The sequence below is a fragment of the Acomys russatus genome, chromosome 13 (genome assembly GCF_903995435.1).
Source record: "Acomys russatus chromosome 13, mAcoRus1.1, whole genome shotgun sequence".
Classification (NCBI taxonomy): domain Eukaryota; kingdom Metazoa; phylum Chordata; class Mammalia; order Rodentia; family Muridae; genus Acomys; species Acomys russatus.
The window spans coordinates 1,553,749-1,567,265 of NC_067149.1; the positions used below are offsets into that span (position 1 = coordinate 1,553,749).

General features: G+C 48.2%; 1 non-coding gene across 1 annotated transcript; it reads right to left on the reverse strand.

Annotated features, from left to right (window-relative positions):
- Window positions 1-12,596: 12,596 nt before the first annotated feature.
- Window positions 12,597-12,703, reverse strand: LOC127197828 (U6 spliceosomal RNA). Its single transcript, XR_007831784.1, has one exon. It is a non-coding gene; the product is annotated as a U6 spliceosomal RNA (small nuclear RNA).
- Window positions 12,704-13,517: the final 814 nt, after the last annotated feature.

A 13,517-nucleotide genomic window follows, 5' to 3' on the forward strand; every position in this document is an offset into this window, starting at 1 on the left:
CCTTCAAGTCCTCCAGGAATGGGCCTGGCTTCCTTCTGCTTTTGTCAGAGGCCTCCTGGTGCCACAAAATGAAGAGGCCAGAAGCAGAAACCCCAGAAAGAGATCACCAGCTTTCATCTCTCTTTCAGGGGTCAATTCACTGAAGCCCAGAGAAGGCAGGCTTTAGCTCCAAGTCACTTGGCCAGCATGGGGGAAGGGGGGGGGCTGGGGCCAGTCCTCGGTGCCTGTGCCCTGCACACTTCTCAGGGGGCAGAGGAGGTAGTTTCTGCTCTATACTTCCTCAGGACTTCCTTGTTCCCTCTCGGGGGCACCACAGGAGCAAGAGGGGGCTCAGGTGCCCAAGAATAAGGATTGGTTTTATCTAGAAGGGAGAAATAGCCTAAGTTGGACCCTCCAAGGAGGGACAGAAGGAGGGAGAGAAAAGAACCTCCAATCTAAAACAAATTGCTCAGGTGAGGAACGGGTAGGCACACAGGTGCCAGCCCCTCCAGGGACGTCTGTGGCTATGGAAACAAGCCTGGGCCCATTGTGGCCTCCAGAGGAGCTGCTCTGTTTCAGGTTTCAGAGAAGACCCTTAGCCCAGAGCCCGTGCCCCAACTTCAGTTGCAGGGTTTGGAAACCAGAGAAATGCTGAGCAGTCCACTGTCTAAAGAGGCTGGGTAGCCACTAAAGCATCAGGGCCCCAGGTAGCTACCACAGCCACCTTGCTGGTCTAGAGCTGTTATCGCTAATCCCTGGAACTAGAGTGGGGCCAGTTTGGAACAGGAAGTGTTAAGGCCTGTGGCCCTTAAGACTGATTTCTGCAATGTAGAACTAGAAGCCAGAAGCTGTGATCAGAAGATTCCAGAACTGGGACAGACTTAATCCACAGATTGCATGTTCTGTTTTTCAGCTCAGACAGCTAGTGAGCCCTTATCAGCTGACCTACTCAGTGTGTGCCCAAGTATTTCCCTTCTTTGTACTTAGCTGTGATAAAGGTCAACATTAAATGGTTTTCATTTGCTAGAAGGAATTGAAGACTAGAAACTCTAAGCTAATGTTTAAAGAGTCCAAACCTTAGTAATTAAAACATAGCTTACTTTATAATTACACACACACACACACACACACACACACACACACACACAGACTTCTGGTGTGGGTTTTATTGTTACTGTTGGTGGTGCTTGGTTGGTTGGTTGGTTGGGTTGGGTTGGTTTTGGTTTCAGTTTTAAGACAGAGTGTATGTATCCTACTGCCAGCGTAGTTGAGGATGACCTTGGCTTCTGATCCTGCCTCCTTTGCCTCCCGAGTGCTGGGATCTCAGACATGCGCCACCACACCCAGGTTTATGAATTTGAGATTACACCTATGGCTTCCAGCACACTGGCTGCTCTTCCAGTGAGTGGACCTGGGTTCAACTCCCAGTACCCATATGGTGGCTCACAACCATCTGCAACTCCAGTTCTGGAGATCTACAAGCACTGCACACACATGGTGCACAGAGATACATATAAGCAAAACACCCTACATAGAATGGAATAAATTAAAGAAAGGACCTTTTTTTAAAAATTGAACATTAGCTGGGTGGTCGTGGCCCATGCCTTTAATCCCAGCACTTGGGAGGTAGAGGCAGGAGGATCTCTGTGAGTTCGAGGCCAGCCTGGTCTACAAAGTGAGTCCAGAACAGCCACGGTTAACACAGAGAAACCCTGTCTCAAACAACAACAAAAATCGAACATACATGTGGGCTGAGGCTGTAGTTCAGTGGTAGCGCCCTGGATCCCAGCAGTACAGCTTTCCCAAATGTTAACAAATGTTAATGTTTCTCCTTACGCTAGAGATTGCCCTAGAGCCTTGGACAAGGCAAGCTCCAGTCCTAAGCCCCAGCCCTGGAGTCAGCAAATCCGGAATATGAAGCAGAAGTACAATACTGTGAACTCATCTCCAAGCATTAATTAAAGTTTGCCAGTTGTCACACGGATGGCCTGTCTCTGTAGCAGCCTCCTGGGATCTGAGACAGTTTCCTCATTCCCTGCCCTTCATGATTGTGACATCTTTGAAGAGCAGTGGCCAGTTGCTTTGCAAAATGTTCCTCACATTGGGTGTGTCTGGTATTTTTCACGATTAGATTGTGGGTCTGTATATTGGGCAAGAACACCAATGAAGAGACATTGCGTCCTCAGTCATCCTTGGGGATGGGGGTGGGGGGGGCACAGGAGGCTGTGGCATCTGTTCCTGATGACAGAAAGATGATCACTTGAATTAGGTGGCACCCACCAGCTTGGTTGCAAGTGAAGTCATTGCCTCTCCTGTGAAATTACCATAACATGCTGCGTGAAGAGAGACTCTGAGACTGTGCAATGTCTTTTGCCGTTTGTCTTTCCGTCCCTACCCTCAACCTCATAAGTGAGCCCTAACCCTGACTGCTGGAAAGTTACCCGAAGGCTAGGTTCTTGGCTTCCAGCACTCCTTCTCCCCTTTCCACGTGGAATTCTAGAGTAGAAAGAGCATCCTTCTTCCCTTGTTGGCTTATTTACTTAACAGTTTGCTTATGTTGATGTGGAGAAACTGATGTTGGTCTTATTGAAAATCATTATCTGTTGTGGTTATTAATTATTCATTACTGTAATTCTCCCTGACTTGATCAGCAAAGGCCTGTGATGATCAATCGGCGTGCAATCCTGCATCTAAAAAATAATAATAATGAGACCAGGCATGGTGGTGCACGTCTTTAATCCCAGCACTCAGGAGGCAGAGACAGGTAGATCGCTGTGAGTTTGAGGCCAGCCTGGTCTACAAAGCAAGTCTAGGACAGCCAAGGTTATACAGAGAGACCCTGTCTTGTCTCAAAAAAAGCCAAAATAATAATGATGATGATGATGATGATGGTGGTGGTGATGATGGTGATATTTGAGACCAAACTCTCTGGGGGACTGGCAGAGTGGCTCAGCAGGTAAAGACACTTGCCACCAAACCCCCAGGTCCAACAACTCCTATGAGATGTCCTCTGACCTCTACAAACTGTGGTGTGTTCATGCATGTGAGTATGTGCACACATACATACATACATGTAAATTTTAAAAACATGTCATTGGGGATGTGGCTCAGTAGATAGAGTGCTTGCCCAGTGTGCAGGAAACCCTAGGTTTGATTCCTCAGCACTGGATAAAACTGTGGTACTGGCCCACAACTATAATCCTAGCCCCTGGGAGGTAGAGGCAGTGGGTCAGACGTGCAAGGTCATCATCCTTGGTTATACAGTGAGTTTAAGGTCATCTTAGGGTACATATGACCTTCTCTTTTTGAAAAAGTCTTGTAGTACTAGCATGTCTTTAGTTCTAGTGCCTGTCAAGGAAAACTCAGCTGGGAAGTGTGTAGGAATCTTTGCCCTGTCACGTGCTACAAGCATTCATACAGGCCAAACACCCACATGCATAAAATTTTGAAAATAAAAATGAGTGTTATGTTTTTAGGAATTAATGATAAAAGGAAAAACATCTGTATGTGTTCAGTATCCATCCAGCTACCATAGGCCCCATCACGTGCGCGCACACACACACACACACACACACACACGAGACACAAGACAAACAGTGCCCACATGCTCTGGAGAGGCACTGGGGATGCTAGAAGTGGTTGGCGGCCCCATCCAGCTGTGCCTACACTTTATTCACCACCAATGTAAGGCTCATCAAGTGGCAAAGCCAAGTCTTGTTTTGTTTGAGGTATGTCCTCACTATCTAAAGTCTTGCTGTCCGAAACTTTCTAGAAATTTTATCCTAATATTTTTGTTCATAGATTCAGATACAATCTATGCTGTTGAGTGCCTGTGTCTGACCATCACTGTGTGTAAAATTGTTAGCTCATACCTGTGCTCAGGATGCAACCTAACAGGGCAGGTGTATTGTACATAGTTCACATTCCATGATCCATCATATGATTATTTCTTTGCTTAATTGTGGAATGTACTTTTTTTAAAAATTCAAGATTTCACCGGGCATGATGGCACACACCTTTAATCCCAGCACTCGGGAGGCAGAGGCAGGCGGATCACTGTGAGTTCAAGGCTAGCCTGGTCTACAAAGTGAGTCCAGGACAGCCAAGGCTACACAGAGAAGCTCTGTCTCGAAAAACCAGAATATAAAATATTAAAAAATAAAATTTTAAAATTTAAATTAAAAAACAACAACCCTCTTCTTACATAATTAGAGTGAGGCACGGTTTTCCCCCAGCAGGTGGCAGCACGTGAACCATGGTTTAAACAGATTCTTTTTCCCCTGTGAGTCTCTTTGAGTTTCAGGCTTAGCTGATGCTGCTGCAGTTGGGCTGGGGCACAGGCATGGACCACCACACCCAGTTTATGAGGTGCTAGGGATCCAACCCAGGTTTCCATGAGGGCTGGGGGAGCGTTCTACCATCTGATCTATATCCCCATGGTTTCCCGGCCCGGCCACCCCCACCCCCTCCCCGCCCCCACCCCATGCTGTTCTGTTACTGTCGGCTCTGACTGAAACAGGCTTTCACTACAGGTATCCGCATGTGACTCTGAGCACACAGTCCTGCTGTGTCAGCTTCCTGAAGGCTGGTATTACAGGCTCCAGTCAATCTGAATCGGGTTTTCAGGGAGTCTTGGCAGTAAAACCATCGCAGTAAACAATCCAAGTGTGCCACAGGGAGCAAGCAGCTACAGAATTAACACCCTCACACAAACTATGAAGCACAACCCACGGTCTAAAACAACTTTCATACAAAGGGGGCTGGGGACATAGTTTATTCAGTAAGTACCTGCCTCACGGGAGATCGCCAAATACACAGAGGTAGATAGGCATATACATTATAAATAAATAACAGAAAACGCGCCACATGTCACACACATGCGGAGCACCTACAGTGAGCCTAAGGAATTATTCTCCAGTGTGACTGAGGCTCCAGCGTGCTTCTCTGAAGTGAGGCTTAGATCCTCACGGCCTTGAAGGCCATCCCAAGAGTAGATAGGGTGCCCTAGCCAGGCAGGAGCTAGAGAAAACTCCTGGGCAGAACTTACAAAAAAAACAACAACAACCCACAGGACCCCACCTCATGCGCTGCCTGGGAAGAGTATCAGTGTAAAGCAAGAAAACAGAGCCTTGCTTAGGGTGATGTGGAGTTAGGCGGGAGGGTGGGCCCTGGGCAGAATCTTGTGTCAGTTTAGCTGCAAATTTAGACAGTCAGGCTCAGAAGGTAGAGATGCTGGGGCGTCACCTCTCCTTCCAGGTGATTTCAGCAAGCACCTCACCATTAACGAGTGTCCTGGGTGTTACCCACACACAGCAGGACAGAAGGAGGGAGAGCTAGCCTGGAGGCTGAGGCAGGAGGATCACCACAAGTCTGAGGCCAGCCTGGGCTGGAGAGGTGACTCAGCTGCTAGAGTGCTTGCCTAGCATACACTAGCACACACAAAGCCCGCGGAGCTCCATCCCTAGAACCGCATAAAGCAGGAATGGTGGCACAAGCCTGTGACCCCACCACAGTTCAAAGGTTGAAGGTCATCCTCAGCTACACAGCAACTCTGAGGCCATGCTAGGCTCTGTCTCTCTCACTGTCTGTCTGTCTGTCTGTCCAGCCTCTCTCTCTCTCTCTCTCCCCCTTCCTCTTCTTCTTCCCCCTTCTCCCTCTGTCTCTGTCTCTCTTTCCTCCCCCTCATCTCTGTGTCTCTCCCCCTTCTGTCTTTGTCTCTCTCCCTCTTCTATCTCTGTCTCTCTCCCCTCCCCCCTCTATCTCTGTCTCTCTCCCCTCCCCCTTCTGTCTCTGTCTCTCTCCCCTCCCCCCTCATCTCTGTGTCTCTCCCCCTTCTGTCTTTGTCTCTCTCCCCCTTCTATCTCTGTCTCTCTCCCCCTCCCCCTTCTGTCTCTGTCTCTCTCTCCTTCCCCCCTCCGTCTCTGTGTCTCTCTCCCCCTCCCCCCTCTGTCTCTGTCTCTCTCCCCTCCCCCTCCGTCTCTGTGTCTCTCCCCCTCCCCCCTCCATCTCTGTGTCTCTCTCCCCCTCCCTCCACCTCTCTCCCTCTCTGTGTGTCTCTCCCTCCTGCTGTGTCTCCTTCCTCTGTGTCTCTGTTCCTGTTTAAATCTGAAGCAGGTGCCTCCTCTTATCTCTCTTCACCAAGCACTCTTTGCTTTACTCTGACCCCTGTGATTCTTTTCAGCAGTGTTGACAAGGACCTGGCCTTATCTGAGTGACAACAGACAACTGCTGACATGTTGTTAGTGAGCTCCAAGGTTCTCAGCATGAGTGGACTGAAAGCCTGTCTCACACAGGCCTCCATTTTCCCAGGCAAGCTCCCAGCTTGTGATTCTTGTCAGAGACGCAGCTTCCCGTTATTAAGTGTGATGGTGACCCCGCCCCTCCTAGCATTAACAAGATGTGCGCGTGAGCCAGGCATGGGAGCAGTGGCCCATGGGATTGCTTCGATTCAAAGCTAGCCTGGGCCTCACAGTGAGCTCCAGTCCAGCCAAGGCGAGATAGCAAGACCCTGCCTACCATTTTTAAAAAATGTATATTTGGCCACTTTCTTAGTATCATTGTAATACCCCTTGGGCAATCCTCTGGAGCCCATCTTGTATTAGCTTCTGTCCTTTCACCTCATCCAAAAGGATCTTCCATGTCGCCCACTACTGTTCTCACATGTCGCAGCGACCAGTCAGGCTTGAGATCAAAGCTTCTAGCTGGTCTTGCTCTTCAGGCACTCAGCTTTGCAGCAGAAAGCACAGGGGTAAGTTCCGGCAAGGCCCAGTGACCACACGGTGTGTGGAGGCATGCACCTGTAAGCACCTCACTTGGGAGGCCAAGGCATCACCCTGCCTAAAGAAGACACGAATTCCTACTCCCTCCAACTTCCCATCTCTGTCTAAGTTTGGGTCTAGGCCTACCCCGTGAGAGCCACGGCTATTCAGTCATGTTCATTGTCTTAAATTAGCCTGTACTAGTTTCTGTGGCTTGTCCTCGGGGCTGTGCGCGTAAGTTAGCTCATCCTGAGAAAGAAGTAATTCCTCCAACCCTGGTGTCAAAATGCACACTTGTAGCCCTAGCTCTCCGGAGGTGAAGGCAAGAAGATTATGCTCGGAAAGGTCCAGGGCAGCCTGCGCTATGATGTAGTACGTTTGAAGTCAGCCTGGGCTATAATGTAATGAATTTCAGGTCAGCCTGGGGTATGATGTAATGAATTTGAGACCAGCCTGGGCTATGATGTAATGAATTTCAGGTCAGCCTGGACTACAATGTAGTGAGTTCCAGGCCAGCCAGGGCTTTTATAATGAAACCCTGACTTAAAAAAAAAAATAAAAATAAAATAAAGAATAAAGAATTCCTCCATCCCTTTACCCGGGAAAATCCAACAAGGGGCCAAACACAGCCCTGCCTACCCCCTAGGCAGAATAAAAAAGAGTTTATGCAATTGCTAGTTGAGCCAACAACCTGGTGGCAACTTCTGAGGGACATAGAGTTCAGGTTGGGCCACCTGCTGTGGAAAGGAAATGAGAGGAATTTCAAGCAGCTACTAGGAGAGCAAGAAGAGCCTGGTAGCTACCCGTTCCCACCTGGCTACCCGTTCCCACCTGGCTACCTGTTCCCACCTATCAGATCAGTGCTGTAAGCTCTGCAGGGCCCAGCCCATGATGGAGGGACCCATCAGGACGGTCAATGTCTCTGTTTTCTAACCATTTGTGTGTGGAACATTCTGGTCCGTCTGTTCCTCGAGGACATGTGCCCAGGTTATTTTCCTCAAGTTCATGTGAGAATTAACGTGTCCCTTCTCTGGAAAGACACATTTCATAGAGGTACAAAGATCACACTGCCTGGGAGTTAGTTTTAAAAACAAGTATCTCCATACCTAGTGACACAGGCCTGTGATCCCAGCTGCTCGGGAGGCTGAGGCAGGAGTGCAGCCAAGTGCAAATGCCTGTGATCACAACCAACACCTGGAGGGTGAAGGCTGGAGAATCAGGAACGCAAGGCCAGGCTTGAGACCTCACAGTGAGTTAAGAGCAAGCTGAGCTGCATAAGACCCTGTCTTTAACAAACAAATACATGTTCTGGGCTGGAGAGATGGCTCAGCGCTTCAGAGAGCTTCCTGAGAGAGACAACATCCCCTGTCCTGCTTAAGCTGAAGCTAAGTTCCAGGTTATAGCAGACAAGAGATGCTCTCTAAGCTCAAGTGCTGTTGTAACAGGGACTCAGAATCCATGTTTGCTGAAAAGCCAGGACTCAGGCCGGCGGATGCCCAAGGGGTAACCACCAGCATAGCAGAGCCCTGCCTTCATTTTGTGTCAGCCAGTGTACCTTTAACTTGGGGTCAGATTTCTGCTCAGCTCTGTGCACAAGTGTGTTGATTGTGTAAGGAGTGTTTGTGTAAAGCTACTAAGTCTCCCCTTTGAGACTGAAGATCACAAGGTAGGAGCCCCTAAGGTGTCTCTGACAGATTTTCTGACTTCGGGCTTTGCCTGGTTCAGACCGTAGAACAGCGGCCAGGAAACCCTCAGTTACTAAACTTTCTAGGAGTAATGGGCCTTGCAGACAGATCACCCCCAGATAAGACTGTTCCCATTAGTGAAGACAATTACCCTCACCATGGAGAGGAAGGCCCATGTCACCAGGTGATGCTTAACCATCAGCTTAGCAGGACCTCAGGTCCCCTGGAGGCAAACCTCTGGGCGTGTCTGTGATAGCATTTCTAGACTGGGTTATTTGAGGTGAAAGGCCCTAAACGTGACAAAACGGGCAGTTGCAGTTCATGGGCTGGGGTCCTGGACTCAAGAGAAAGGAGGAGGTAAGGTGTTGAGATACCTCCTTGGGTAAGGGCACATGCTGCCAAGCCTGAGTACCTGACGTCACTCTCCAGAGCCCACACAGTGGAAGGGGAAGAGCTGCACCTTCAAACTACAAGCCTCCACTGTTAAGTTGCCTTTGGCAGGTATTTTATCGCAACAACAAGAAAATTAAGCAAAGATACCCCATAAGCGGTGCAAGCCGAGTATTTATATAAAACTATAGGTTCAGGAAGCCCCAGCAAACTAGGCGTGGCCACCCGTCCCCATTACACCAAGTAAGTAGAAAAGCAATGGTGAGAGCTGAGGGGATTAAGTCAACACAGTCATGCTGTGGAGGGGCTGTGAAGGGACCCAGTGGCCCTCAAGCCCATCTTTGGGTTCCTAGCTTTAGCTTTAATGGAGGAAGCATTGGGGCAGGGAGCAAGAGGTCAGGGTATGGTCTGGCTGATTGCCTCAATTCTGGTTCTGCAAGGCAGTCCAGAGAAATCCTATCAACATCAACCCTTGAGGGGACCAGTCTGGTTTCTACAAGATGCTCAGGTCTCCTCCAGGATGCTTCCTAGCTTACCCATCACAGGAGAGAGCACTTCTTGGGGCTGGTCCAGCCTGTAAGGTTGTGTTCTGTCTGGAGCCTACAGTAACTGTAGGGTTAAGCCCATAACTTCCCTCGGCATCTTCAGCACTGAACGGGGCCAAGTTATGCCAGATAGACGCTACATGTGATGAACAGGCAGACATGCAGAGGCAAGCAGGTGCCCCCAGGGAAAGGAGACCCGCACACTAAGGACACAGACTTCAAGGCTTCCCTCCACCTTTTAACTGCCTTGTGGACCCAAGGAAGGAGTCATCACTTCTTAGGGAAAAGTGGCTTCTGAGAGAGTCGTCTCCACAGGGTCTCTGCTCACGGGACCTGAACTGCCAGCATCACCGGACTGACAGATAAACACACCCAAAGCAGACAGACTTTACAAATCTCCCTCTGTGTGGCAGCATTTCCTCAGCACCAAATGCAGATTCCTCCCGCCCCCCAGTCTACCTGGTATAGCTCGGCTGATCAAACTCCTTGCCTGCAGTTCACCACCACTTTTTTCATTGGATTTTGGGTGTGTGTGTGATCAGATGTAACTTGTTGGGACTCCCCTAGGTTAGGACCCCAGGAACAGAAAGACTGAGGCTCTACACTGTGTGGCACTGTCAGAAGAAGTGGGGAGGCCCAGCGATCATTACAGCTGAAAACCTGAGGTGTTTTCCCGCTTAGGGACCTCCGCTAAAGCCAGATCCTCACCCGCGATGCAGAAAAGAGTTTCAAAACAGATAAGTGTGAGGCAAAGTGAACGAGCTTAGTAAGTAGAGATAAGGAGAGTGCATAACTCACACTTAGGCAGGATGTTTAGCGAGAGTGGCTCACAGAAAAAAAACATCGCACACCTAAGGTAAGTGGGTTTTCCAGTACAGAGCGTTGGAATCAGATGCCTTCAAAATGGCTGTGGTGTATGATTCTGCAGCCAAGCTCGAGTCTTCAAAGGAGCTAATGTCACAAGGCTTCGTGATTAATCAAAGCTTAAGTTTTAAGCAAAAAATTTAAATTTAGATAAAAATGTAGGAACCGGCCAGGCATGGTGAACCACGCCTTCAACGCAGGAAACAGATGCAGATGGATCTCTGAAGAGGCCGGAGAAGAAGCAGCTCCGTGGAGCTACAGTTAGAGCAGATGTGAGTGCTTGGAATTGAGCTCTGGTCTCCTGAAAGAACAATCATCACTCTTAACTGCTGAGCCAAGTCTCTAGGCCTTGTTTTGAGGTTTTATTGGGGGGTGGGTGGGGGTGTGGGAGGCATGTTCTCACTATGCAGCGTTGGCTATTGACTAACCTGGAACTCAGTGTGGAGAGCAGGCTACCTCAAACTCACAGAGGTCTGCCTGCCTCAGCCTCCACTACTGGTAGAGACACACACCACCATGACAAGCTCTCTTATCTGAAAGGACTCCCTTCTGTAAATGGAATTGTTCAGATTTACAGGTGAGGGGGGCATGCATATGGTTAGACTCAGGCCACAAGCACCCTGCCTCAGAGTCAGCACCCTTGCTGTCTTGAAGTGCTGTGCCTATAAGCACTTATGTTTTTGTTTATCTTGAAGGTTCTGACTTCCAGATTCCAGAGTGAGCGATTCCTTTCCCTTCCCACGTCCCTGTAATTTTTCTTGTCTTAAAGAAATTAATTTTTTTCTTTTTATTTATTTAATGTATATGAGTGCTCTATCTGCACGTACACCTGCATGCCAGAAGAGGGCATCAGATCCCATCATGTGGTTGCTGGAAATTGAACTCAGGACCTCTGGAAGAGCAGGTGGCGCTCTTAACCACTGAGCCATCTCTCCAGCCCAAAATTACTCTATTTTAATTCACTTATTTCATGGAAAGCAGGGGACAGCTTCAGGGGTCAGTTCTCTCCTTCCCCCACGTAGATCCCAGGGATGGAACGTGGGCCATCAAGCTTGGTGGCAGGCACCTTCCACCACGCTCCATCCTGTTTTCTATCTTCCTGTCCCTCCTCGGCACCCCTGAGAATGCTACCTACCATTAGGAATGCCCCTTACCCCACAGGTTATGGGATGAGAATCCTGAGGGAGCAAGGAGAATACAATACACAAACTCCTGATGTTCACTAAATAAACTGACTCTGCAACTGGTTGTAGAAAGGTCCAAGTCTGGAGGTGCTCTAAACACAGCAGAAGTGCTGGTGAAGGGCATCTGAGAGGAGACCCAGAGATCTGTGGAGATAAAAGGAAAATTAAGCTAAGAACAACATTGGAAAAATTTCTAGAATAGCCTTTAGAAGCCACATGGGGGAGGGTCTTCCTCACTATTTATATGTAAACCTTGATCACCCTCCATAAGCACCTAGAATAACCTAGAATGATTACTTGCTCCCAGAGACCTTAGATATCTAGACCTATATATAACTCATATATGCAGAGAAAAAATATATACATATAATTTTTCTTCTGTCATTTACACTTGCACTGTTCTCAACCCCAGCAGAAGTTTCCCCACATAAGAATTTCTTTTTTTAATGTGTGTGTATGTGTGTGTATATATATACACACACATACATACCATGTTCAGGGGAGTGCCCAAGGATGTCAGAAGAGACGTCAGGTGCCCTGGAACTTCATTACAGGTGGTTGTGAGCCACCCAAATGTAGACAGTAGGAACCAAAACAGGGTCCTCTGCAAGAGCAGCAAGAAGAACTCTTCACCCCACAGCAGGCTCTCCGTCCAAAGAACTCTTACTCCATTGTAAAAACCCAGTGCTCTTAGTTCACAGTCGCCTCTTTCTCCTCCTTCCCCAGGACAATGACTTTTAACTATCAGTGCCCGTGTTCTCTGAAATACAGTTTCTGGTTTTGTGATTTGTTTTGTGCTGGTGATCCAGCCTACGGCTTCAAACACACAAGGAAGCACTCTTATTGAGCTGTGTGTGTGGCCTATGAGTGCATGTACATGTATACAAACGTGTGTGCATGTGCGCGCGTGTGTGCGCACGCATGCGTGTGTGTGCATGTGTGTGTATGTGTGTGTGTGTTGTTTTTAAAAGGGAGCAAACAAGCTTCTGAGGAATGACAGCTCCCTGAAGCAAGGAAGGGTCCCAAAAATGGGTTATTCTTTTTCTATCTTTTTAAACAGAGCTTCCACTATGTAGCCCAGGCTGGCCTGAAATTCACAGTTGTAGCCAAGGATGACCTTGAGTTCATCGTCCTCCTGCCTCTGTCTCCTAAAGGCTTGTACTATAGGCATGGGCCTCCATGCCTGGCTCTCAAAATACAGAATGCTTCATGAATTCGTGTGTCATTCTTGCACAAGGGTTGTGTTTACCTTCTCTGTATAGTTCCAATTTTAGTAAGTGTACATTTGAACTGAGCACTCAAAAGACATTTTCTTTTCTTTTTTTAAAGATTTATTTATTACATATACAATGTTCTCCTTGCATGTAAGCCCTCACTCCAGAAGAGGGCGTTAGATCACATTATAGATGGTTGTGATCCACCATGTGGTTGCCAGGAATTGAACTCCGGACCTCTGGAAGAGCAAACAGTGCTCTTAACTGCTGAGCCATTTTTCCAGCCCCCAAACACATTTTTAAAAATATTTATTTATTATTATGTATACAGCGCTCTGCCTGCATGTACACCTGCAGTCCAGAAGAGGGCACCAGATCACATTATAGATGGTTGTGAGCCACCATGTTGTTGCCACGAATTGAACTCAGGACCTCTGGAAGAGCAAACAATGCTCTTAACCGCTGAGCCATCTCTCCAGCCCCCTAAATACATGTTCAAAAGCCCCAAAATAAAATCCTTTACCGCACAGTTTCTGAGTTTGCACTAATCCACAAATTTATTGGAAATAGAACTAAACCAGGAAATGGCTAGTGTTGACAGAAAACAAGAAATACAGTTTACAGTAGAGACAAACATGAGTGGCTGTGGCCTAGGAACACAGGTTCAGGTCGTTCAAATCCGTGTTTCAATGTGAAAACACAGGACTCAGAGTCTATGGCCTCTCTGCAACTCACTACTGCATACACCAAAAGGCCGTGCCCTACCACTATTAAACCATGGCTGTGTGAGAACCGCGTGACCTTGGGCAGGGAAAGTTGGGGCTCATAGAACCAGCCTATGACTGCAGGCAAGGTCAATTGTTTCTGTACAGAGGTCAAGAGGCCCTGGGTTGGGATC